The sequence below is a fragment of the Poecilia reticulata genome, linkage group LG2 (genome assembly GCF_000633615.1).
Source record: "Poecilia reticulata strain Guanapo linkage group LG2, Guppy_female_1.0+MT, whole genome shotgun sequence".
Classification (NCBI taxonomy): domain Eukaryota; kingdom Metazoa; phylum Chordata; class Actinopteri; order Cyprinodontiformes; family Poeciliidae; genus Poecilia; species Poecilia reticulata.
The window spans coordinates 6,434,551-6,462,192 of record NC_024332.1 but is presented as its reverse complement, the minus strand read 5'-3'; the positions used below and the strand labels follow the sequence as shown (position 1 = coordinate 6,462,192).

The 27,642-nt window shown below is 39.2% G+C and overlaps 1 protein-coding gene across 2 annotated transcripts in view; it reads left to right on the top strand.

Annotated features, from left to right (window-relative positions):
• The window catches only part of LOC103474330 (beta-1,3-galactosyltransferase 1-like), a 122,354-nt gene that overhangs the window by 49,560 nt on the left and 45,152 nt on the right, over positions 1-27,642 (top strand). For both annotated transcript variants that reach the window (XM_008425198.2, XM_017303782.1), the window contains exon 2: positions 17,350-17,405. The gene's annotated coding sequence lies outside the window, so the exon portion shown is untranslated. The remainder of the gene's footprint in view (positions 1-17,349; positions 17,406-27,642) is intronic.

Below are 27,642 nucleotides of genomic sequence, written 5' to 3'. Positions count from 1 at the left end.
AAGAATTTGCATTTTGCACTATTGGATCTTAAGAAGGTTCTAAGTAGAGCTTCACAATGTTAAAAGAAGAAATCAGCGTAAGAAACAAAAACTTTAGAGCGAGGAATTAATTGAAAACTACATTTACACTCAAACATGATTTTTTTCAGCTGATCAAAAGTTTAAGACCATAGCTCAAAAAAAAAAAAAAAAAACACAAAACAGAAATCAAAGTGTCAAAAAAAAGGACTCGGTAATGAGTAGCTCCACTATTCTTGTTGATGACTTCAAACAATGGTTTAGGCTTGATGCCAGTGTTTCCAGGAGGCTAGTGGGAACGTTGCTGCAAGTGTTGAAGATGGCTTCACGAAGGGCATCCACTGTCTGGAACTGATGTCCATTTTTGTAAACTTCCCTTGCCATCCATCCCCAAATGTTCTCAATTGGGTTTAGATCCGGGGAACATGCAGGATGGTCCAAAAGAGTGATGTTATTTTCTTGGAAGAACTCCTTTRTCAGGCGGGCATTGTGAACTGCAGCATTGTCCTGTTGAAAAACCCAATCATTACCACACAGACGAGGGCCCTCAGTCATGAGGGATGCCCGCTGCAATATCTCCACATAGCCAGCTGCTGTTTGACGCCCCTGCACAACTTGAAGCTCCATTGTTCTGGAAAACGCACCCCAAATCATGATGGCGCCCCCACCACTGTGCTGTGTAGAAAACATCTCAGGTGGGATCTCCTTGTCATGCCAGGAACGTTGGAAGCCATCAGGACCATCAAGGTTAAATGTTTTCTCATCAGAGAAGATAACTTTCTTCCACCTTTCAATGTCCCATGKTTGGTGAACCCTTGCAAAGTCCAAACGGGCAATTTTGTGGCGTTGAAGAAGACGTGGCCTTTGAAGACGTKTTTTGTTTCTGAAGCCCTTCTCTCACAGATGCCGTCTGATGGTTATTGGGCTGCAGTCAGCACCAGTAATGGCCTTAATTTGGGTAGAGGATCGTCCCGTGTCTTGACAGACAGCCAATCGAATCCTGCGGCTCAGAGCTGGTGAAATTTTTTTGGGTCTACCACTTAACTTTTTTGTTCCATAACCCTCAGGATCATTTAAAAACTGCAAAATGACTGTCTTACTGCATCCAACCTCAGCAGCGATGGCACGTTGTGAGAGGCCTTGCTTGCTTTTTGTTTTTGCCATCAGGAGGTCTTGACAGTGTAAAGACTTGACAGAAAATGACATGGAATCCAGATTTTTGCACAGCTTTTGGCTCTTAAAGACTATGGTCTTAAACTTTTGATCAGCTGAAAAAATCATGTTTGAGTGTAAATGCAGTTTTCAGAAAATTACCTGCTCAAAAGTTCTCTTGCACTGATTTTTTCCTTTAACATTGTGAACCTTTACTTAGAACCTTCTTAAGATCCAATAGTGCAAAATGCAAATTCTTGCAATTTTTTCACTGGTCTTAAGATTTTGATCAGTAGTGTATCAAATTGGGAAATGCCGCTCAAAGACTACCAGATGGGGCCAGGGATTAGAGTTCATTAACCCAGAACTTTATTAAAAATTAATACAGGCCTGCTATATATCTCAGTGCGTTTCTAAAGGATTACTTGGAGAACCTTTCTTGAAAGGCATCTCTACTTGACTTGCATAATTTGCCTGTGATTCGCGGCGTTATGAAGTGTGCCAGTCGCCGTGGAGCAGAGGAACGTCTCATTCAGAACACTTTGTCCTTCCTCGCGAAACATTAACCTCCACCAGTCTGCCCCGTAGTGACAAGGGATCCAATCAACTTCCACGCTTTGCCAACCCCCCAATGTCTCCTTCATCTGAGACTGTGACACAAAGAAATTAACACCCTGCATATTCATCACTATTACCAACGAGGAGACTCTGGATTTAATTGAATATGTAGCAGCACGAGAGAGTGAAGTGGCTCGGCTCATTGCTTCGTTGAGGCATGGCTCAGTCGCCGGGTCTCTTCGTGGGAAGATAACAAATAACAGGTTGGAGAGATGCCACGTGTAAATCCCTGGTCTAACTATTCTTCTGGAGCAAAAGCTGCTTTGAGATTTGTCATGATGATAAAATGTAGTAGTTTGGATTAAAGTTCCTTGCAACAGACCAGACACCCCATTCACATTTTCAACATTAAGCACATTTAAACACTGAAGTTGCAGCTCATTCTTCTTTGCCTTGAAGCTCCAGTTCGATAGCAACGGACAGGGGTTGTCTTAACATCAATTTTCCAATCTTGACAGATTCTTAGTTGGATTTAGTTCTGGGCTTTGACTAGGCCATTCAAAAACATGAATTGGCTTTAATCTGTCAAACTTTTCAATGTCTTACCCGTTGCATAAGAGTTGAAGAGACTTTTATTAGAATATTTCATTGGAACCATTCATACAGTCGGTGTGTTCTTCATAACAGTAGAAATACAAGACATACTTGTATAATCTGAGTTTGTATTGAGCCCAAATACACACATATTTGCAAATGTATAAGCATATTATACGAACATCTAGGTCAGAATAAAATAACCAAACAGTTAAATTGGCATACTATCAGGAGACAGAAAGAAAAACAAAAAAAGCTCTAAAAGATACAATAGAAACAATCACATTTTCAAACCTTAATGATTTTCTTTAACCTTGTCAATCAGGGTCCCACAAATCTTATTTAATTTTCTTCACCAATAAATTTTGCTTCTTTAACAAATAAAATCATGGTTTCCCTCTGTGTATTATAAGCCTGGCAGGCAACCAGGCTTTACTTGCCCACCCACCAGGCTAAGCATTGTTTATTTTAATATTTTATACACCAGTAACAATGACAATAAAGATGGATTAAGCTAGGTTTAACATTTGTCTAATCCAAAATATGACACTTGGACTATGTGTTCTTTTGCAAAGGAATACAATAGATATCTTTTTTGGGGGGGCATGCGAGAGACAAATCTATAAAAATATGGTCCTTCTGGCCATATTTATCACCACAGGGACATAATCTCAAGAAAAACAGGGCAGGATCCATTAAAATATTTTCTGCAATAATTTTTGCTGTTTTCCAAACCTCCTTTCAGTAAGCCCTGATTTTGATTATTATTTACATGTACAAGCACTTCTACTATAATTATACAGGGGTAGTCACATGAACAGCCATTTCATACCAACATTCCTTCCTATTTTGTTTCATTATACTTGCCTAAATCCTAATAAAACTCAAGAAAAGCTCAACAGATGTTACCTTTGCTAAACATTGTGTAAATAAGAAGCCTAAATCACAGCCTCCGCTTGGATTGAAACCCCTCGAATATATTGGCTTACAAAGTAAACTGGGGGGGGGTAAAGGCTGTGTTAACGAAGCTCTTATGCACATTTAATGTGAGAGTGGAATCAATGCCGGTGGATTGAACGTAGCACCTCATTGTTCTTAGCACTCATCCGCTTCGTTGTTGGTGCTTCAGTGGAGTGATTGCAGCAGTTAGCTGTTAACGGGGAGGAATGAGCCCTCCATGCCGACTAATAGGTGCACTTCCAATGGCACAAAAAGTCCACTCCAATCAGCCACCAGGCTTAAGGGAGGGAGGAGGAAGGACTCAGAGGTCCTTCTGGGACACGGCGGGCCTCGGAGAACCGCAGGGTGTGAGGATAAAATGGCGGGAAGGTGAGGGAGCAGAGCAGACAGACCGAGCCTTCTGACGGGAGGAAGAAAGCGGGAGTGTCTGACAGGGATCAAAGGTGAGCTCGACGAGGACTTGTCTCGTCTTTCCCTTTGACGGGGCTAAACTGGTGGGGAAGAGAACGAAGAGCGAAAGATGCTGTAGATCCATAACAGGAGCTTAATCCTTTTACCTGCAGCTCCGTCACTCTGTACGCCTCAACAGGCTTCAGGCTCGGCTCGCTCCGGCTCCGCATATAACATGATTTGCTTTGCACTTTCCCTGAAAGCTGCATGAATTTGCAATGCAATATGTGCGGCTCACTTTTTTTTTTCTTCTTTTTCAAATCAAGTGAAGTGAGTGACAAGCTGGTAATTAGGTTGCTCGGATGTGAACGACTGAAAAGAAATGTTGAAATGTAATGAAAAGTGTGTATCTTTAAAGCCTGACAAGTAAATTTGACAATGGGGTGAATTAATATTAATAAAACAGAGTGAGTGACTGGGTGAAATAATGGCTTTGTGAATTAAGATTCTCAATAAAAAAACCCAGGGTGAACAGAGCTTGAGAGTTTGGACTAAAAGGAAACCCTGAGCTGATCTGGGATCTGCAGAGTTGTGCCTCGGAGCATTAAACCCTAAAAGCTGCCTGGGAAAATCTGCCTGTACCTAAACTGAAAAATAGGTTTTAGACTGCAAGTGTCCGAGATATTGTTTCTGAATAGCATTCCAGCTTCTCCAAGTGTTGTAGGAAAAAATTAGAAATGGTTTTCAACAATAACCTGTTTAAACGTAATTGTTCTGTTAGAAGATAGCTGTATCAGAAGTGGAAAAAGTGAATCTGTGTATCCCTACTAACTAGTTTCTGTCAGTTTTATTTTTTTCTGACTTTATTGTAAGTTACTAATATGGGTTGTGGTTAAAACGCTGTCTGTTTGACAGGAAGTAGTTGAGTTGCCTTCTTGTTTTGTCTGTTTGGTTCTTTTAATATGAACGTTACATATTGGTTACATAAAAATTGAAGTATACCCCATTTTATTTATGTTCCTGCACTTTGGATACCAGGTAGAAAAGATGCGGTTTTACAGTCTTCCAACCGTTATAAGAAAATACCATCATACGTTAACGGCTAACGGCTAACGGCTAGCCGCTAATGATGCTGATGTTAGCATCTAATTCCTGGTGACTAAACTGGTGATCAGGACTAAACTGAAAGACTACTACAGTTTTTTTAAGAAAACCTGGACTTTCATTATTTCTCATTCAAATCTATAAAATATTCAAGAATTTTATTTTTAAATGTATTTTTCAAATGAAAAAATATTTCCTTTGTTATGCTTAGTTTGATTTGAGCATGAAGTAAATTATTCTACACTGATTTCAGATTATTTGAAACAGCTGATTTAAGACGAGCAAGCGAAAAATGAACAAAAAAAGTTAAAAGAATAACTTTATTATAAAACGCTACTTTGCTGTGCTATGGTCCATAACATGCTCTTCTAGTTTTATAGAGTTTTCCATGTTCATTATGTTTTGCCGGATAATCCCATGCACTTCCACCAATGGCAGCAAAACAACCTTAAAATAATATAAAATGCATGAATCAGTGAGATGTAGCCCTTCTTTTTCCAATTTGGATTCAGTGTTGTGGTACCAGTACATAAATCCAACAAAATGTTTGCAGACTATGGAAGAGAGTGCATTCAGACAGGAGCAGTGACCAAGAAAAATTTGATTTCTTTTTTTTTTTTTAAGAAATAGTCAGACATGAGGCTCCACGGCTTGATAATTGAGATTGACCTGCAAAGAAAAGACTTCTTCTAGCTGTTGTCAGGAATTGAATACAATGTCTGTCATGCTTTGTGCACATTGCAGGTTAACCTGAATTAGATTTGAGTGGCAGTGTAATTATCTGGGTTTTATTTAGAACAATGTTAGTCCTCACAAACGCTCTTTTTTATACTTGGACATCTTTTGTCTGGGTTATTTTCTTTGAGGAGTCTCAACAATTTTAATCCTAAATTTGTGCTTCTGAAAAAACATATCACAATAAGCTTAACCTAAACCTCCTTGCAATGTTTTTCTTTTTTTTTTTTCTGTCTCCCTCTTTCATTTGTAAAACTTAATTACCCGGCTGTCTGTTATAAGAACTTGCTCATGGTTGAGGGAACATCTTGCTGCTTTATTACCAGACATTACTTTCATAATCTACACTGATCAGCACAAGTTTGACTTGGGATGCGTAATTTGTTTGCTCATTCATGTGTCACTTCAAATATGTCAGACTCCACTAATCTCACGTTGGCTAAACCTGCAGAGAGATCTACCTAATTTCCACATTAAAATAGATTTAATATAAATGTATTTTGAGATTAAATCAAGGTGCTATTTATTTTTGTTTAGTAAGGTGATGTGCTCTATGTCAGTGTTTTTCAACCACTGTGCCGCGGCACACGAGTGTACCGTGAGTGATCGTCAGGTGTGCGTGGAAATTATCCAATTTCACCTACCGTATTTTCCGGACTATAAGCTGCTACTCTTTTTTCTACACTTTGAACATGCGGCTTTTCTGTGGACTTTTCTTCAACCACCAGGGGGCTCTTTAGCAGGAAGTGAATCATTGAAAGTCAAAATTGGAAATCAAAGAAGAACGCACTAATTTTCATTTAGAACAAGCACATGCTAGCAGCAGGCGTGACAGAGAAATGTTTTCATACTCATATGTTGCAGCTTCTAAGTTGAGGAGTATCGATCTGGCACTACAGGAGGGAAATAAAGCCGCTGCACGTAAACTCGGCGTGAACAAAACCGGATTTGGAGACGGAGAACTGAGTCCTTAATATATCCAGCAGTTATTAGGACGCAGCCCTCTGCTGCCCTCTGCTGGGTCCTTATGGAAAACCAAGAGCGGCAGAGATACCAGCGGCCTGTAGCCTGGTGCGGCTGATATATGTACGTTTCCAGGAGGGTTGGGGGGAGAGGTCAAAAAACTTTGAAGGTACGGTTTATAGTATGGTGCTCTCATAGGGCAAAATACGGTAATTGGTCTTAAAAGATTTTTTTTGAAAACAAATTAATTATCTGCAAATAATGCCATCTTTAGTGTCTCTGCTGTAGTAGTGACTAGCATGTAATTTTATTATCACTAGATGGCAGTAGGTACAGAGCATTTGAGTTAAAACAAGAGAATTAGTGACGCATGAATGTTACTACAGCCATGCATCACACACAACAGTGTTGTGGCGGTTCAGGTGTATTTTTGAAGTGGACATGTTAAGTACAATTTGAAATAAGAAATGTAAAACATGCTAAACATAAATGTTTGTGTTTATTTGATTCCTATTCAAGACACTTTGATAAGAATGACTATATATGTAATATAGGCGGCTACAGAGTATCTTTATTTACATTTTTGGTTGGTGGTGTGCCTCGTGATTTTTTCAATTAAAACAATGTACCTTGGCTCAAAAAAGGTTGGAAAACACTGCTCTATGTAATAGAATATGGGATAAGAAAAATGCATTAGGCCTGAAGTACAAACCTGGAAACGCCATTAAATCTACATGGCTCATAGTCAGTATGTGTGTTAATATTTTAGTACTTTTTTAAAATCAAAGGCAAAAGTTTAAATGTAACCCAGGAACCAGTACAGTCATTTTGGTCAATGTTTCTGGCATTGGTCAGGACTCCAGCAGCAGCATATTGAATTGATTTAAATTTTTAAGACTTATGAAATCTTAAAAAGTCTTAAATTCATATATCTAAATGTAAGGCCATAATTTATTTTAAAAAATATAAGTTGGCCTTAAATACAATAATCTTGTTAATGTAGTTTTATATTTTGTCACGGGACTTCTCTATCGGGCAACGTTTTGGGTTGCACACGGACATCTTGCGTTTTTTGACTTGAGGCAGTTGAAGCTACCAGTACGCTAGATGCTAACACACCCTTGCTAGCTAGTTTTATTGCATCTCATAAGTGATGGTGATGTCATCGGTCGCTTGGCTGGAAAAGGGGAGGTGATTGTCATCTCTTTATACAAATTTCACATGAAACAAATGGAAATGAAGCAACATCCCTTCCTGTATGTTAAGAACTTTACGCACAAATGTATCACCAGTTGGACGTTTGTTCAGCTCTAGCTCACCACTGTTGCAAACCCCTAAGAGGCTTTGTTACAATGGGGTTAAGGTTGTTGTCCAGATTGGACCTTTTTAGCAAAGTAGTACAGCAGACTCCTACTTCTATGCAGGTGAAAGGTGATGGCCACTTATCTATTGAAAGGCTAAGTGTGCAGCACAATGAAGATGACACAATTCATGTTAAAGATTGCCTGAAGAGATCCTACTCATTAAGAACTATTCATTATGAACTGAGAGGTTACAGAAGCGAAATGGGGCGATATGACCCATTTCTCCTTTGCACAGCTGCACTGATTGAAAGTAGGAGAGGAAGAGAAAAAAAATCTTATTACATTGTGATTCTAATCAGTAATGCAATTTCCATAATTTACTATGCATGGGGAAAAAAATATTTGCAGTAAAGAGGGTTATTTTAAATTTGCACTAGTTGAAAGATGTGAATGGAAACACAAAACTGATGTTTTAGTAGCAGATTAAATGAATGTTGAATATTTATTAGGTTTGTCTTAATTCTACAGAAAATAAAGGAATTATCTAATTTTCTCAAATTAGTTGAATAATGTTTTTTATCACATGTAAATTAACAGTATTTTTTGTTTTCTCAATTTTATTCAAATTTATATTAGAATGTAGCTGTAATGAAGCCCTTTTATGTATTAAATAGGCTATCTATCTTGACTATCTCTGATGAGATATTAACACAAAGGGGGTTTTATAAAAATACACAGTATGCAGTTTGGCTTTGAAACAAAACATAACTTCAGTTTTTCTAGTTTTATGGTGTCAAGGCATGTCTGTAGCACTAATACATAAAGAAAGCAGCCAAATTCAAATAAAAAAATTTAAGTTGAAAACTGGTGACAGAAATATAAAGCAGTGCATCATCAGCATAGTGAGGCCATACTAAATACAAGAGGCCCGGTAACAGAACCTTGAGGAACACCACATGTGATATTTATTCAATCAAGCCTAAAACTGAATGTCATTTGAACCAATCCCACATTTGTTGCTTATTTAGCTTATGAGTCAGTAGGTTACAATTGGTATAAATGTTAATATACATTTAAAATAGTTTTTTTTTTATGCAGCCCCCACTGAGCTTTAAAATAAACAGAATCCTGTGATTTGTCTCGGCTAAACTTTGCTTACACACCCTGCTTCTACATGAACTCCAATTTCATATTAAGACGTTTTTTTGTTTGTATATTTATAATCTGCCTTTTTTAAGGTCCCAAGTTTAAATTCTCGACAATGAATGCTGAGAGCTTGAGAGAGACCCTTAATCTTCATATTTGAGGACTTAATTATCTAAATCTCAGATTCGAATTAAAATCATAATCAGGGTTTTAATAACACAGTGCCTGCTGAAAATGTCAACCATTTACAGCTAAAAGTCATATAACAAACACAAAACAGGTATATTAAGACAAGTGTGTCTGACTCTTGTAGGTGTGTAATTACAGAAATTAAAGCTGTTTTTCTTCATTTTCAACAGCTTGACATTAACATTCAAAAATCTGGGGAAAATGCTACGGGTAAAACAGAGGGTTGCACATAAGCTACACGATATATGTGTAATTGTTATTCAGCTCCTCTAACTTTGTTCTAAACTGTCAGCCAAGTAAGAAGGAACCAAGACGGATGAATAACGAGAAAGAAAAAAAAATGATGGAGGGAGCAATTCCAGGCTGAATGGACAAAGGACAAAATGTGCTTTTCTTTGCCCATTTTATGTTTATTTCCTTAAACAAGGCAGAACAAATGGAGAGAAGCAGAATTACCTGAGAGAGAGAGGGAGTGAAAAAGGTCTGTTTTACCATTAATTTGTGTGGAACAGAGCACAGAAAAGACAAACGGAGTCAGGTTGACATTAATCATGGTGACAGCAGCGTGTTATTCTACCTTCACAAGAGGACTTGCTCTGGCTTATCCAAAAAATAAAAAATAAAGATGGATAGAGATTTATTTAAAGTGTCTGAAGCCTGAAAGATTTTATTTATTGTATGCATCCAACCTCTGAGGCTTTCCTGGTTAAAAACGGTCTGCACAAAAAAAGAGGGCAAGTTGGTAATGAAGTGGGATTGTTAAAATGGTCTAAACAGATGGGTAAAATAAAACGGGTGAATTAATAGGATAAAAATGGATAAGCAGATAGATGGATAATGTAGAAATGGATTGACGGACACAAGGAGGGGTAGGTAACAGAATTGATAGATGAATGGACAGATTGATTAATAAATGAAGTGATGGATGGTTGGTGAAATGTAGGAGGGCTTGGTAGACGGATGGAGTCGTCCAGTAGTGGGTGTTTTTGTACCATAGTGCTTTACATTTCACCTGCTGATGTGAGGTTTGGATGAACCTACCCAATGTGTTAAGCACAAGGTACAGACCAAAATGGTCTTGTACTAATCTAAGTCCTAGATCAAGTTCAGTGGTCTATGGTTGTCAACTCACTCTAAGGCTGTTTTCACGCCTGATGGTCTTGTACACTCGCTTCACTTGGGGACCAAAATTGCAGCATTTGTTACATTTCCAAGTGTTTTCACTTCCACACTACACTGCCCAACAAACCAAACCTTTTGATTTGTTCCCCCACCTCGCCTATCGGGGCGCTGCACCACGAAACACTGAAGGAAACGACTCAAAGACCTCTGAAGAAGATGAGTGCAATTTCCTCCTTCAAGAAATGTAAGCAAAAATGGAGTGGTGTTAAATTTCAGCAGTTGGTTGTAGGATTTCTCTTTGGTGTCTGGTGAAAGACAATGAGCCATTTCTCCTGCCAGCAATATATGTGCATTCGTTTTGGTTGTAATTACCCAGAATGCCCTGCCCTTTCTGCTTTTAGAGCGGTCTTTGTTCACATGCATTCAAACCGCGCCAGAGTTCACTTCAACAGAACTGAAGTCTAGGATTTTAGGCAGACCAGAGTTCTGTATTGATCATTTGTATAGTTGTCTCTACACTCACTGATACATTGTACATAACACCTTTTGGTTCAAAGAATCAAGTTTTTTTTCTTGTCAAGGAATCAGTCAATAGTTCTATTCATATATTTGCACCAGTAACTTGAGCTAAACTGGAAAACTCACCTGTATTTTTTGTTTTTGATTTTGTTTTCTTCCCCTCAAGGTAAGCAGTTTTGACATTAGAACCTCCATAAATGTTTTGTCAGGTTTTCACACCCTCGTCCGAAAGGGTCTGCTTAATAATGCAGAAAATATGTCAGATAATTCACATCTCTGCTGATCTGAAAGGCTTTAGAGAGACTTCACAAGGAAGAGAGCTGTCTTTTGTGCAAAGCCGGCAGGGTGTGGAATGCAGCTTTGCTTTGACAGAGACCCATGTGATCTGGATACGTGGCGGAATTTCAATTGAAACCGAATCCGCCGCGCGGGGCGAGTGAAATGTGACCTTGGATTTCATTTCCTTCGCTACTCTCACCGAGGAGAACGAGCGCCGGCCGGCCAAATGAAACGGAAGGGGGAAAAAAAAATCTAAGTTAATTTCCATACGTGCTCCTTGTCTCAGTTTGTCGATGTTGCCAACAGCGGCTGACAGGAAGCCTCGGGGATGAACATTAATTATCCCGTCCGTTCGGTTCCGTATCTAAACCGTATCTGTGTTGACCTTTTAGGCCACACAAAGGCAGCGGCCCCCACCCCGCCGGGGCAGTTAGCAGTACAGATCAGTGGTCAGCATTGTCGTCGGAGCGCCAGCGGGACGTCACGGCGAAATGTCAGATCTGATGGATGTGGCTGTTGGCCGTCGGATCCGAACCGAAGGGAAAGCCGATTCTCGGTGAAGTCACTCGACGTTTCCTCCGACGTTCACAAAGTTGGTTTTCTTTTGAAGGGCGCTGGTTCAAAGCTGTGAATCATGTCGGCTGTAATCACCGTGTCAAAGTAGGAAATTGACTCTAATTTGATTGGCAGCTGATTCTGAAAGGTCAGAGAAGCCCTGCAGTGCCATCTCTGAATGCAGCAAACACATATTAATCTCTAGGAAAATTACTTTTAATCTTCAAAACGTTTTATTGCCCTGGAAGCTTTTCAACACTTTCTCAATTTACAACCACAAGAAATGTCCTCAGTTGGGGTTTTATGTGACAAGTCAATACAATATGACACTGTTAAATGGAGTAAATATAATGTGTTTCTTTGGATATTTTTTCATAACTAAGAATTTGAAAAGTGTGGTGTACATTTGTTTTGAGTCAAAAAGCTACATTAAAAAAAATACAATACTTTCTATGCTTTCCTTTGCTAGTTAACATTATGGACTACATTGTGTTGGTCAAAACAATTGAAACCTCAGCTAGGTAACTTTATATTTAACTTTATGGCCTAAAATTTAAAGTTAAAAGGATCTGAGTGTAATGGGTATTAGATATGCAAATGAAATTCCTGCTAAAATATGTTTCATAATTGTCCTGTAATTGGTGGTTTTTGGCGCCCCCTACTGGTTGCCTATAAATTCGATGAGAAACCAAGAATTCCACGCAGTCTGTTCAGCGCTCTGCTGTGATAAGTCAACAAATCTGGTTCTCTTCTGAGTGGTGTTGGAGGTTTGTTCAAAAGGTAGCTTGAATCTTTGTTATATTATGCAGATAGATAAGTTGACCAGTAGGGAGGCTAACTGCGCCAATTGTGTTTGTCAACCACCAATTGCAGGAAATCGTCTAAAATTCAAGAGTGTGCATGATGGGACGAGTAAAAGGAGCTGTCGCATGAGGCGTTTTAGAAGGAATCACAGGAGTTACTTTGACTCACTTTGGTTACTGTAGCTTTTAGACTAGATTAAATTGGACGTCATTCTTTTTTTCATGCATTTAAAGATTAGCCGTGGTATCCTTAGCTTCTTCCTCTGGCTGTGCTCGTCACCCACTGGAGCCGATTGAACGGGGATTCAGATTAAACGTCTTTCTGACTGACAGGTTTTACCTGATAAAATCAACAGTACTAATTTCACTTGACAAAGGAAGGGGAAAAGGCCATTTTAATTTGTCGCTCTGCAGAACTGCTACATAAAAAAACAACAACGCCGGAATAATGCAGCACAGCAGGCAGGTTTGAATTATGTGAAGCTTTTTAAAAAGCCAATAAAGTGATGATTCCTTTCATGTGTTGACTGAAACCAAATGTGTGTTGCTACAGCTTGATAGGCTAAAGAATAGAGAAAAGCACAAATATTTATGTTACATGGTTTTAACGCCAATTGATTATCACATTATCAGTAGTTGAAGTTGTATTGTAATGTTGTTGTAATATTATTTGACTATTACAGGTTTTGGACAAAGCAAGGATTAATCCCAAACTCTTGCATCAAAAAACTTGATATATTAAGACTGCATATTTAAATGTAGTCCTTATTGAAACAAATATTTTCTCAGGTTTCTATTACAACTCTAATTGATTGCATAGAATCATTTATTCACTCCCTTTTTTTAATTTGAAGGACGAAGAAAATCTAAGCTCTTAATGAAAAGAATCACGGATTACGTACGACTTGAAACTGGGTTTGGAGGTTCATCCTTCAGTCTCCAGAAAGAGCTGATCTATAAATTCAAATGTAAATGAAATAAGTGGCTGTAATACAACATATGAAAGAGTTTAAGGGGAGCACATATACTCTATGTTATAGAAATTTTGCACAAGCTCACAATGCTGGAGAGCAAAAAGGTGATTATTTTACATGCTAACCTGAAGATGTGGTTATTATTAATTGAGTGCAGTGCACCGCAGCAAAAGCAAAAATAATGCAGAACTGTTGAATAATAACTCAAAACCACTCAAATTAGGTTTTTTTTCATGTTGTCGGCTATGCTACAGTTTTGTGTTTTTTTTTAAACTGAACTGAAAAACACCAAATTCCACAGCACCTCTATATGCTAAAGTTGTCAAAGTCAAGCTAGCATAACTGGCTTACTCCCTTATCCCTGTGTCTATACTTTTTAGCTCCATCTACATGGAGTGGCTTATACCTAAAAATATAAACGAGACCGTATATCGTGTGGAGAGTTCTGAGTAATAACCCAACCTACTTTAACTTGGAAAATGGAAGATGAACATAAATTAAAAACGAGTTTCTGCAAATCACACCCCCAGTTTTCCTTTTTAATTGCTCACGGAAACGACGGTAATTAGCCTGAGACTTTGTAACTTGATACAATTACTGCGAATCCCAACATCCACTGGGTTCCCAGGATTCCCTCGCTCTGCTCTCTCAGACAAACAGCACCAAGGTTGCCATCAGGTTTGGGGCGGGGGCGGGGCTCGTTGCTCATTGGACTTCTGAACGATACCCACAACACAGACACAGGACCTGGTTCTGTTCCCAAAGGGGAGACGGGTCCAAAGCCTAATGACTGTTGGCAGCACAAACTAAAGGTGCATTTGCTTTCCTTTTATTATTTCTCATTGTTGAATAATTAAGACCTACTGTTATTTCTCAGCCACCCACTGTAATGATAGCAATAATTCACATTATGCTGATTAGCACTGTGACGAGGGGAGGGAGGCGTAATGCATTCCTAATGGCACATTTCTCCCATCATCGGAAAAAATCATGTAAATGGAAAGCAGAGGCATGATTCCACCGCGAGGCAAAATGCACGACAGAGACGTCTGAATTAGCTTCTGCAGTGAGGCCGGACTGCTCTGCGTTTGTAATGCACTAATAAGTATTCCTTTGCCTCTGTTTAGTTAGGTCATTTCCCTCTCTCCATGAGCCATTTTGGAGCATGAGCAGCTTGTTAATGGCGGTGTTTGATTACTTCGGATCTGAGCTTGACAGCTGGGTGAAGCTGCGATCGGGTTGCCGACTGCCGAGCGACGACAGTCTGAGTCCACTGGCTGGAAGTTTTCTCCCAATTACTCGACTCGCCCTGCAGACTTCCTGGGGAGTGCTAGCAGAGAACGGACTCCATCTTCACTGGGGCTCATCTTCAGATCTTTCTTTTTTATTTTTTTTTTATTTCAGGGTTTCCTTTAGGCAAAGCTCTACAGTAATGTCAGTCATTTCCACTCTTGGATCCAAAATACATCAATCTCCTCAGACAACTGATTCACAGACTGCATGGAGGAACTTTCTTTTTTCCTATCTATTTTTCTGCCCCGTTGGCTCTGACAGATATGATTTTTGCAAAGAAACTACACTAACAACATTTTCAAATATAATCAGCAGCATTGGTTACAAATTGGTATTGATATGGCATTTTTTTAAAAATATTGTCCAGATATGTCCAACGCTAATTTAAAACTGTACGCAAATCATTTTAAATATTAAGTTTGTTTTGCTCATCTGGGTTGTCGTCCATGTCGATAAATAAAAACCGCAGCATTTTGCGGTTAAGGAATAAAACTTTATTGAAATCGTAAACCTTTTATTTACATGTATTCTAGTAAGGTAGCTTGTAAACTTGCCCCCCCTCCAAACTCTGCAGTTAGCTGCTGTTTAGTGTCAACAATCTCATCATAGAAGCTCAGTAACTTAGGAAGTTTGACATTAGCATTAGCTTTGGGCATAAAATAGTTAATCCAAGCTTTAAAAAATAAACTGGTTTTAAATTATTCCTAGAGGAAATATTTATCCTAGAGTGGAGTTGATTTCACTCTAGCGTTTTTTACATAGCTAAAATTAGAATTGATTGGGTTTAATCTTCCTAGTCTGCTTTCTATGCATTGATGAAAAGGTCAATAATTTTATTATTGTCAGTTTAATTGACTGTTTTTATATGTAATTAAAAGACTGATGACATAACATGAGGATTGTGTTATGAGTTTTTTACATTTAACCCTCCTGTTGTCCTCATTTTCTGTGTATAGGGAAAACACATACAAATCTCGGTTATTTTGACCCGAGGACAAAGTTTAATGCTGAGCTAACTAAAGGATGGGTTGAGAGATTTACCCCATAACCATCTATTATTATTGATTATTAATATATTGCACTTCTTAAAGTTTTGCTTTCCAATATTGACTACAAGCTAAGACTAGCTTGTGCTAAGTAATTAGCAGATAACCGTTTTTGGTTTCTTACATTTTCATCGTCAAATTTGACTTTGCATCTTTCATGAAACTATTTAAGTATACGTTTATTTTAAATTAAGTTCATTTCTTCACCTATGTACTCTTTTGTTTTGATCTGGCTCCTGGGTAATGGTTTGCCGTTTCTATTATCAATTCATCACCTGTTCCTTGTTACTAATTCCTCCTCTTCAACATCCAGTCACCTCACTCCTCCCTGGAGTGCGTAAGCTTCTCTTTGCTTCTGCAATTTGCCAATTAAACTCCCTGCTAATGGTTCTTTTGCCAAGTCTTTCATGGGACGTTCTTTAGAGGATTTTTATGGATTACTGTTGGGGTTCCCTACTTTGCTGCTGCTGCTGCTTTGGGTTATACGCCACACCTGCAAATGAATCACCAAAGTGAAGAAGTTTATTTCAACAAAGTTGTTGCTATGGAGTGAAATACAGCTCAAAGAATGTATGCCTTTAATGTCGACTACAGTAAGTGTGACGAGATCTATAGCTAATGCCGTTTGTTCAATAGTTTTTCATTCTTAGATATATATATGCATATATAGTGTATGAAATGTTCTTCTGTACGTTTCTGTTGCAATACAGGTCTTAAATTTCATTAATAATGGTCTTAAAAAGGTCTTAAGTCTTAAATTTGACTTGGTGAAACCTGCAGAAACCCTGATTAACTGTAGAGACTTTACGACGTTGTATAAAGATTCGACAGGTCGTAAAGTGCATACAGGACTCTTCCCCCACCCAAAGTGTGAAGACTGAGGGACGCATGGAAACACGCTTGGTCTGTACTGCAGGGGCCATGTTTTTCTGACGGTGACAATACATCAGTAATAATATTTTACTCAATATTTTCATGTCAGGCGTTAGGAGAAGTCTGTTTCAGCAGATCAGGGAAGATACTGAAACGTGAAAGTCACGTTGTTGTTGTCAGTCAGACCCATATCAAGGTTGACATCCTCAAAGTAAGAGACGACTTGAAGCACTCTGGAGAGCCTGGTGTTTTTAGGCGCAGCGTCTGCACCAGAAGCTTATTAATCAAGTGAAAAAACCCAGCTTGATGGAACAGAATTTCATTTGACCTTTTGCAGGCGCAAGTGGGTCTTGAATGATAAGTTCTGGTGAAAGATCGTTCCGTTTTCCATCGTGTCTGTTTGTTGCCACGGCTCGGAGATAGGAGGGGGGTGGCGGTGGCGGCTTCGGCATACTGATGAGCCATCGACTTGATTGCACTTAAAACTCCAGTCAAGATGCATTTCAGTCGACTCGAGCTGTTTTGGAGTTCACACGAAGGAGAGGCTGTGTTTGCGTGTGTCCAATTTGCCAGTGCATCGCTGATCTGTTGTCTTTATCTCCTGACAGAATGGGTTCAGCTAAAGTAAATTGAAATTCATTTATTCGTCTTTAAGGGATTTATTTTCTATAGATGCACAATGACGTTTCGGTCTCAGGAAAAACATGTTGGGAAAGTTATGAATGCCGCAGATCCTCTGACCTTGCTTTGTCTTTATTTATTTTTCTTGCAGAGATGGCGTGACTAGATGGCGGACATCCCGCATCAGATGACAGCCAGCAGGGTCAGGTACGGCATGCTACACTGACCTCAGGTTGCCTGTCTGTTTGTCAAATCACTGCGTAGTTGGGGGTTAAGCCCATTTCTGATTTTAAGAGTCTCTTCATAAGATGCTGACACAGTAGATGTCTACATCACTGAGCTTTTAACGGGAAAGAAGCCAAGAAGAGGGAAGAAGGCTGGAGTTATTCTTGCCTCTGAGGCACACTCTTTCTTTCACAGAAACGTAGATACACCATCCAAGAACAGTTTTGGTGTTACAAAAACAAAGCAAAAATGTCTCAATGATAACCTTAGAGAAGCAATTATAGCTGCCCATCAGTCTGGTGACGTTTGTAAAGCCATCTCCAGACTATTTGAAACACCTGCCGCCAGTGTTTTAAGTACTGTACAAACTCTAAAAGCTTTGCTCAGCATGTTAAAACATTGAAGTCTGGCACCTTTAGAAAAAAACTGAAGAATGACTTGCTTCACTTAGACATTACGATAGCAGAAAAGCTGCTTCTGCACAACGAAGAAGTTGGAGGATGATAGCGTGGCGTGTTTATTAATACAATAATTAAGACAGAACGACAAAATAAACATACATTTTGCATAGATGAAGAAAACACCTTTATCTGCAATTATGTTTTAGCCAAAACTCTAAGAACTTTTTTTTTTTTTTTTACCTCCAACTGGTTCAAATGCACTAACCATATGTATGTTTCTGCATTTTAGGCAATGATTTTATTATTATTTTTTGCTTATTTAAAAAAGTAATTTATTTATTTATTTTATTTTGGGTTTAAAGAAAAATCTGGAGAATGTGGCAATTTTTTTTATTCAATTAATAGTCAGAATAATTTATTACTGCAACAATCCCTATAATTTACTGTCTTACCTACATATCCTCAATTGGATTCATGTGTGGACTTTGACTAGGCGATTCTAAAACTTAAATATGCTTTGATCTAAACCATTGCATGGTAGCTCAGGCTGTATGTTTTTAAGTTATTGTCTTGTTGGAACCTCATTTGTTTTTGTTTGTTTTTGGTTTTCTACTTCCTGTTCTTGTACTCCTGGCTTATTGGTCCCCTCCATCCTTCCCTGCCTGTCAGTTTGGTGGACAGCTACGTCTTGTTTGGTTTGTGCTTCTGCTGTACTTGTTACAATCTGGGATGACGGCTTGAGCAGAGATCTGTCGGATCTGTCTGCTGTGTCTCTTTGGTCTTCTTGATGCTGTTTGTTAGCTAATGCCTCTGAGGGCTTCACCAAACAGCTGTGTTATGATTAGATAAAATTACACACAGCTGGACTTTACTAATTATGCATGTTCTGAAGGCTGTTGGTTGATTTTAATCAGGGATATCAGAATCGAAAGACTAGAACCGCCTTTCAATATCGTTCATGCTTTTGTCATATTTTTCAAACATTTCCATTTCATATTTGTACTCTGTACTACCACATAAAACACCCGTATGATATATCGACATTTGTGGCACACCAACACATTCTTCAAGTTCTATAGACAAATGTTGGACCCCCTACATGCTGTATTACTTCTGTTTGCAGTTAGATTTCAACTTTTGTCAATCAATGCATTCATTCTCTTTCATAATACTGAAATCACTAAATCTTCTGTATATCAGCGTGAGATGACTTTTGTTGGGAATTGGCACTGTAACAAAAGAACTCAATTGAATTAGAATCGACCCAAGATGGCTGCCCACTTTGATTGAATTACTCCCAGGCTCCACGTTTCGTGATGTGAAACGCAAAACAGAGAAGACAAAGAGAGAAACGTACGAGAGCACAAAGCAGCCAAACGCATTCCTGCACTGTGCGTTCTGTGTTGATCGACGTCAGCTGGGCGTTTGGTGATCAGGGCCTTTTAGAACCTCCTGAACGGACCAAACCATTTCTGCAACTGGAGGAGATTGAGGTTGAATATTTTACAGAACGAGAAGAAAAACTGCAGTTTCAGAATTCTGGACAAAACTTTTTGGTGAAAGTTTTCCCTCTGACAAGTTTTACCCCCCCAACATGCCAACAAGTGATGAGTGGGGGTCTGGGGGGCTGCAGAGAGGAAAGCAGCATGCAGGCAGCAGCAGACATGCAGTGGGATTCAAGACGTTTTGCATTTGGAGGTTTCTGTCAATATGTCAAATATATATGTTGTATTAATATACAAGGGACACATGGATCTTACTTTGATTTGGTTAGATGAAGGCTTTATTTTAAAGAAATAGGCCATGTTAAGAAAATAAAAATATATAAGTTATATATTTCTTATATAAAGTCAAAATATCACAAGAATCTTTATTACAAGAATAAATTCATATGAGAAGTCATATTCTGTCTTTTTGTAATATTATGACTTTATTATTGTAATATGAGGCATTCCCTTCAAGTGAGTTTTTAGCATCAAGCAGTGTGTTGTGGATAAAGTAAGTGCTTGACCTGTTTCTTGAAATAATGTTTCATTCCTGCAGCATTCCACAGCCAAAACATGGAGCGCTTATGTGGTGAAAAGTGAGACCTGCATAATCAGCTATTCTGGTTACGTTGTCAGGAGAAATGTGCTGACTCATTCTTGTCCACATCACCACAACAATGCTGGTCAGAACAGGAACTGAATGCTTCTATATTAATCGTGTGGTTACGTTTCCAAACTAATAAACGTAGACATTTCTCCCGGCTTCCATCGCCACTCTGGATACATGGACCTGAATTTTCCCTTTCAGAGCTGGAGACATAACAACTTTAGTCTGGACATTGTGTTATTCGTCAGTGCAATGTTGCAGGTTTAACATCCCCAAGTGTTAAAATGAGCAAGAATTAGTGTGTTTTATGGGGCTTGAGCTAGCATACAGCCATGCCTTTCACTTAATGTGAAATACAACTGCTAAGTTTTTTATTAGCACTACAGGAGGAGCCCTCCACAAATGAATTTTAAAGTTTACTCGAATTCTTGTCTCTCGACATCATCCTCATTATCTCCGATGACGGGGTGTAAATCTGGCAGTTTATTCTCGCTCTTGGCCACTGAGGCAAACTGTTGCTAATGTCTGTTTAAATAAGACATAAAGAGCAGCTGTCACTCTGTTTCTATTTGCTGCTCAGTGCAAGCGGTCGCCTGCAGAGAGGGAAACGGTTATCTTCCATATGTCAGATGCTCTGCATGAGCTAAAGTTCAAATCCCCTACATATGTGAGCTTCCCCAACGCCACGAGCGGGAACTCTGCGAAAAGGTCACCCCTCACAGTAAATGAAGGGAAAAGGCCGGCCAAAGCTCCCCTCTCCCTCCCATCATAATGTTTTTTAGCCATTAGCGAGCTTCTGCAACTGCCACTAACTCCCACACACCTAATCACCACTCAGCACGGTAAATTAATACATGAATCATATTACTAATCTGCATATAATTTGCATTTTAGCCATGAAGAGTATTTTAGCATGATGTCATTTTTAATTGCAGCAGCTCCGCAGCCAGACAAAACGGGTGCTGCATCTGTGTTGTGGCGTTCAAGGGCCTAATTGCGCTGAAATTCCCTTTTTCTAAAGACAGTCGAAAAGGAAAGCGTCACGTTAGGAATGTATTCAAAACTCGCTTTGTTCGTTGCCGGGAAAACCTGTCAGTTTCAGTTTTGTTGAAGGTCATTTTCAAAAACTTGAGTCTAAATACAGATAAATTAAACGCAGGCTTTCAGATGAAGTGAACAAACGCAGAAGCAACACGAAACGTCCGATGTCCAATGCAGTCTTTTAGGTATTTTTAGCACAGAGTGTGTTTTTGTAGAGATGGTAGCAAAAGGAAGTAAAAAAAAATCAATAATAATAAAGCACCATATAATAATGGGGGGAAAAAATACATAAGTACTGCATAAAACTCCAGTGGAATGTGAATGCATGGCTGATTCGTTCACCGTCGTAGGTTAAAACATTAAGTGGAAGCATAAATATGTCAGTGGGATTGGTGAGGAACATACAGCATCCCCTGTTTTCTTGGATCAGCAGTAGAGAGACTTGTCAAGTACTTAATATGTTAATTTAAACATACAAAGGCAAGAATTTGCTTCCTGTTTAGCTAAATAGTTGGGATCCTTCTAGGAGATGATTTTAATCCCAGTTTGAAAGAAAAATTATTTTTAATGTATTTTATTGGGTTTTTACTTGATGAACTAACAAAATGAAGCCCACAATTATGAAGAAGGAAAATGTCAAATTTTAGCAAAATAGAAATATGTACGGGCTGCAGATTTGTGATTATAACTAGTCAAAATTTGTAAACAAAAATTGGATATGAATATGTTTGTGTGTCTGTGTAGATGTTTAGTGATCATCCACTAGCCTGTTGGTGAAATAATTGAACGTTATGCCCCACAGATCCCATCTTTGCATAACTTCTTCAAAAGTACCCCAGAGGGCACTTTATCATGTCTCGGGACCAATTTTTCACTCTTTTCTTTTAAGAATACATTACTCCACCAACTCGTACATCTTCCAAAGGTGTTTTTCTTTTCAGTCGTCATAGCTAAAATCTGCAAACGTACTGCACCATTTGTCATGCACGGTCTCATCAGCCGACCACGCTCAAGTATCATCCAGTGGTGATGAGTTGCATCGCCAAGCAGCAAAAGTGAAGGCAGGCACAATACTGGGTGGAAAAAAACAACAAAAAACAAAAACCTTCGAGATGCACTTCTTGGAACGCTGCAACCCATTAGTCAATTTGGCTGATCAATCATGGCTGAATTATTGCGGGTCATTACAAATGCGAAACCCTGAATGCTGGCCTCAGGGGAAAATCCATTTTGGCGTGGTGGGAGGCGGAGAGCTGAGTGGAAAAGAATTTAGTACGTGTGTGAGGATGCGTGAACTCTACATAATTAATTGTCAGTGCAAACGTTAATTTATCTCCGCGAACAGAACGTGTTAAATGTATTTTCCTTAAGGGTCGTCCCTCGTTTCGAGTGCAGCTTGTGCGCTTCCCCTAAATGAGCTCTGCTTGACCTGCTGCTTGATTTATTGTAAGGAAAACTGTGACAGCGTGCACACACTGATGGACTGCACACCCAGAGGCAGTGCTAAAACTGTTGAGCCTTTATTGCACAGTTTGGCGCCCTCACTGACTGGCATTATTCCATTTCGAGGGATTCCTTAGTGATTATGGCCAGGGAAGTACAATAAACACTCTTGTGCCGTCAGATCAATAAAGCGATCTGACGAAAGGCGTCCAAAATATCACAGCTGGGAAGGCCAGTTCTAAAAGATTGGACCTGCCACTCTAAATGAGAATCTGGTGAGGTTTCTATCGACAAGTAGGCTTTGAAACAAAATCCACAGGAGTTTTTTCGGTAATTTTGTGGAACGATTTAAGAATGTGTGTGTTTTCTAAGAGGTATAAGCTGTGAGTATGCGTTTTGTCTGATACAAGAATCACTAATAGCATAAATGTGGGTCTAAAAGAACATATGATGGTAGCATTTTTAAACTTTTAACACATTTTATGAGGAAATTAGCAGAGTTAACAACCTCTGTGTAATTTCTAGACAGACTTCCTATCAGATGTTGTGAGCTTTAAATATCACGAGATCTCAGTAGACTGCGGGGTTCAGTGACTTATTTTCACTCTTTTTTCTGTAACCATTCACATTAACCTCTTTAAAACTCTGAGGGGTTAATGAAACACACAGGAAATTCTTGAATTTTGTAGTTGTCAAGACGAGTCAGTCACCAAAATTTTGGTCAGAAAGAGTTGAGTGGATCTCCGCCTGTTTGTGGTTCAGTATTGACAGATTCCAAAACAAACTGCACCCTGGGAAGCTGAAAAATTCTACTTGGCACTATTGGCTACCTTTTGGAAAGCAGCCCTTCTAGCAGTGCCATTAATTTCCCTTACCACTGATTGGTTGTACCATAACCTGACCATTGCTTTTTTTTTTAATTCTGCTCAATTCCCATCTTCGTTCAGTGCTCTGTCTGTCTTTGAGCTTGATTTTTCTGGTTCAACTTCAATCAGGGAGTTGTGAACGATGATGTTGGGGGTTATTTTAGAATTGTAGTCTGGCAATTGAAGGTTATAGTCTGGCAATGGCAAGAAATGATCAGAGCCATGTTGGCTACGCTTTCCAATAAACTTCATAGTGTAGATTCCTTCACACTAAAGCTGGTACAAGACATACGCCACAGCTAAATGTTAGTAGGATCAAGAGGAATGTATGACATTCTTTTTGCTGGCACAGATGTCATGGCCCTACCACCACTGGGTTGTTTACTTGACATGTAAATTCTGCTAAGCTTCATCGAACTGGCGTATTACATACGTCCCAGTCAAATAGCGATTGGGTAAAATCAGATCCAATCATTTAAAACCTAAACAGAGTCCATGCCTCTAGCAAGCAATTCTTTCTCAATAGCCGAGGGTCCAGACCGTGCAACGCGTAGAACAGGAAACTGGTTTATACCAGGCTAGCAGAAACTCCAAGAGCAGAGTTGAGGAAAATGTTAGTTTTTGCAGTAGTGCCAAGAGTGTTACTATGTATAACATATGCATAATGCATAACAGTGGATATTAAGGTATATTTAGTGTTTGAACTTTTAAAATAGGAACCTTTCTTAGTGGGGATGTTAAGTCTCCATAGTTTTTAGCAATACTGGTATCCCAAACCCCTGAAAATACCAGGCGTCCAGTTTACCTCTCCTCTTTAAATGTAAAGAATATGATCATGAGACCTCTGTTAAATAAAAGACTAGTACTTGTCTCCTGGTTTTGACCTGTTGCTGGGACGACCAGAACAAACTCGAACCTCAAATTGAAAGTAATGTCTGATTGAAGAGGTCACATAGGGGAGATTTGGCCATTTTGGACAGTTTGAGCAAACGCTTCATGGATTCAAGATGAAAAACAGCTAAAAGCGCAATCATGATCATCTCCAAGGATGTTCTTAATAAAGACAACAAATAAATACTGAGTAGTACAATACTAAACACATACCAATACCAACTGAGTGCATCTTTGATGGCTCCTAAAGAAAGACTACAGCCGTTTTAGAGTAAACCAGAAATGTCAGAACTCCCCGTGTCTTTATGTTCCCCCAGAACTCCAGCGTCAGTAACTTCCTGTTTGTAAAACCTAATATCTGTGAGAAAACTAGAAATTGTGTCACCACTGAATCTGCCGTTTTAAAGAGCTGTGAAGAAAGAAAAAAAAAAAACCGGAGCATTAGAGCCTCCTCTCTGTGTTGCGGTGAGCTGTAACTCGTACTCACTTGAGCAGACGACTCTTTTCCTCGCCACTCGGAGCATCTCTTGACAAATGAAGGTTTCATCTAAAGTGAAGCTCGGAAGCTGTTTTTGTTTTGAAATCAGTGGAGCGCATCCTCTCCTTAAAGTTGTTTTTCACTTCGCCGCTAATTTAAAGTTTTTTGGCTGACACATCCTTGAGAGGAGTCCATAAACATTCAGTCACCAGCCGGAGCTGTCTGCAGCTTTAACGGCTTCTCCCGCGTCAGATCATCACACCGCTGCTCTCGCTCGCAAACCGTTTTGCAGACACAAGCACAGTTGCTTGTTTTATATCCAGTCACTGGATGGCCATATGTGTTCCGAGTTCCTGATTTTAGTCTGAAGGTGTTTGTCGTTTGATATTTTGTAAAGGTGAGATTTCCTTGTGCACTCACAGCTTCAGATAACAGGTAGACATGACTGATATAAGAACACAAATTAGTGCTTTGAAGAAAAAAAAGATGGAAGGCACAGCAGATGATATTGTTGGCAAGAAATTGGAGAATGTTTGGCTACATTTAAATAGCTATATTTTGAGCTTTATATGATGTTATTCTCTCATCAAAAACATCTCTAGAGTGTTGTTTTGATTTCTTCATACATGTTTTAGTAATCCTTGAATCAACCGTTCTACCCCTCACACTGCCGTCACTCAGCTCCTTCAGACTAGCCAGCATCAATTAGCATGGTTGTGATGATGAGACAGAGGCCTCTTTCAAGGTGTCAATTTGTGAAGCCAAATTTCTTTTATGTGTGATATATATATACAGCATTTTTATAACAACTGGAGGTAAGTTTGATTGTGCTATAAAATGGCACTATGTGCCTGAAAAATGCATAGTCTGACAAAAAAAAAAAAAGCAAAGCAGCCTTACGTGGAACACATGTTCCGACAAAGTTGTGAAATACCAGAAATCTGCTTTACCACCTGAACCAGTGGCTCCCGCTGGAGAACGCAGAGTAAAACTTTACGACCCCAGACGAGAGCGAGCGCTAAGGCCCCTCAGACACCTGCACAGCGTAATATCACAGCAGTGAGACGGTAATTCAGCTCAGTTCAGTTTATCTAGATAGAGCCGATTCACAACATATGACGTCTCAACACACTTTACAAAAATAATCATTTATGTACTCCCATAATTTGAAGTAATTAACATTTTTTTCAGACATTGTTTTTTTAAATTTTCGTCTCTGAAAGCTGCTGAACTATGACTGAAAACCAAAGAAAATAGTTGAATGTGCACTAAGAATTTAAAAAGTTTTTTTTTTGTTTGACATGTTCAACTTTTAAAAATAATACTTAAAAATAAAAAATAACCTTCTGATATGTTCAGACCTATTCCTATTGACTGATGCCTCCAATTTTATCTAGATTTTTTTTTCTTTCCATATATCGTTTAAAAGAATAATGCCTAATAATTTCAGTCATGAGCAACATGAAGAGCCATGTTGTGGGAACCAATGGGGTGAGTCACTTCTGTTACGCTAGCTTACTATTTTAGGATTCCATGAGCAAAATGACTGTTGTATTTCTGCTTAGTATCAAAACAAAATGAATAAAAATATCATTGATGTGATGTCATAGCAGCCCATATGTGTACCTTTTAATCTGAATACATTTTACACAAACTTCTTCTGAAGGAGAATTTATCAGTAAAACGTCACCGTTGTATTTAGTCCACCTCCATCTTTTTGACCCCTTAAGTTCCGATTTGCATCTCTCCTAATATGAATTGAATGTAAATCGCGGTTGTTTCATTCATGTTTTGTGGGTGTGAATGGCCCATGGAACCTGAAAAGCCACTCGCTTGCCTTTTGAATGTTAAAGCGAAGAGAAAACCCTGCGTGTGTGTACGGCAGTAGAAATCCACATTTGAGCTTAACCACCAATGGCAAGCTATCAAGGTGAAAGCGCATGAAAATGAAAACGCTGTTCCTGAGAGAGACGTGCCGGCGCAGCCTCCTCCGGTGCATTTTGTGATTCTTCACTCTTCTTGTATGGTAAATCTCCTTTGCCCACTCGTGCTCCCACTGTTTACCCCTCACATCTTTCCTATACTCTGCGCAGTTCCCATTTCCCGGAGGTGTTTTCAGCTGGCGCACCCCACCTCTTTGAACTGGGATGTTTGATATCTGAAATGAGCAAAGGAGTCCTGGCTGGGAAGCTTTCTCCTCAGCAAATCCTCCAGTCTTTTGTGTATTTAATGAGCAATTGCATACTCTTAACCATGCATGACTTTGATAAAGCTAAACTCTGTGGATGAATAGGCCCCCCTCCCTCCACGTATTGACGGCACACTTCATAGAGCTCCGCATTGCCTTGGCTTCATTGTGGGGGCTTGGACTTTGGGACAATGGTGGTTCTGATCCTGCATAAATTAGAAACGGGTTCAAAAGCCAGTATTTTTCGATGCACATACATCACGTCGGCGTTTTGTCAACTAGCTCATTGTTCTGTCTTTGCCGTCTTAAAGGGGACAGGAACGGAAAGGCAGGAAGAAAAATGAAGGCAGGGGGAAAAACGTGATGTGAAAAATACACAGTAAACGATAGAATATGTTCATCTTTGCTCATCAGTCATTTTCATGTTTACTGCTACACCTCTGTTTACTGCTGAAAATACAGAAATAAATTAAACACTAAAGTTTCCACAGTTTTGACCAACACAAGTGAGACCAACACACACATTTAGTTTGCACTCTTGTATGTGGGAGTGCAAACTCTGGGGCCATTCTGGTGACTCCAAGTGGGTTGGATAGCATAGTAAGAGCTGTGTGTCGGTGGCATGTTATGTAAAAGTAGTTGTTGGACTTATTTCAACTTGAAGGGTCAATTCAGACACACTCATGAGCTGTAGTGGTTGTACACAAACAAATATTTGACTTGACTACTGATTATAACCAGTCTTTACAGAGACCAGGGATATTAGTAAGACTTGGCAGAGCCTTGGTGTGTGTGTCTTTTTGCTGCAAGTAAAGTT